Source organism: Azolla caroliniana, unplaced genomic scaffold, assembly GCF_043228905.1.
Source record: "Azolla caroliniana isolate FFs.n. ecotype wild unplaced genomic scaffold, voAzoCaro1.0.p SCAF_73, whole genome shotgun sequence".
NCBI classification, from domain to species: Eukaryota; Viridiplantae; Streptophyta; class Polypodiopsida; order Salviniales; family Salviniaceae; genus Azolla; species Azolla caroliniana.
The window spans coordinates 17,501-18,371 of NW_028230508.1; positions in this window are offsets into that span (position 1 = coordinate 17,501).

Consider the following 871-nt stretch of genomic DNA (forward strand, 5'->3'; position numbering starts at 1 on the left):
AAACCAATCATCCCCGAAATGTCCCTTATATCCTGGGTGGGAGTCGACGTTTAATTTCTTCTCGGGTGTGGACCAAAGGAAGAAAGCTGAGCAGAGCTTGATCCCCGATTCGATTCATCAGTGATTGACCACAATAGAAAGAAGAGATAGGGGCTTTATATTCATCTATTTTTAGATGAAACTTTAACACTTATTAGAAAGATTGTAATTAATGAGGATTGCAAGTATCTGGTGGTTTCTCACCAGACACCAGAGGGGGGTTGATGATATTTTCGGTCCTTCACCCGTTCACGTCCTCATGTCCAAAAAGCTCTAACTACATAGAATTTGACAGTCCATCTTACGTTCATGTTTTCTTTTCTTGTAGTACGAATAGTTCATTCAATTCTACGGATACACATACGTGCCTGTTAAACAAAGCCGAACCGACACCGAAATTCCATTTTTTCCTTCCCAAATCGACTGGAAGGCTCTCTTCGGGTTTGGGGAAAGCCCCTGGACTTTCTCCATCACTCACTCGTTGCCTCTCCGCGGCAAGACCTTCATTTATCCTGCCCGAAAATATTCTATGGGATTTGATTCCCTCCTCGCCTACAATCAATCATTCCCAAGGGGGTTATCAATCAATTCTCTCTCCTTGCATAGGATTTTCTCACGATCTGACAAGCAAGCCCACGCCTCTCTCGCGAGTAAATCTTTTCTTCGGAATAGTAGTACCGATGAAGAAAAAGCCTTTTTTCCGCCTAGATACTTAGGATGTAGCAGCATGGGCCCCGATCGTGGCTCGTGCGGAAAAGTACTTATATCTCCTCCGGGATGGGCGAGTGATCGTCCTCCCAGCAAGCGAGCGATTCTGGGTGCGAAGACGCAA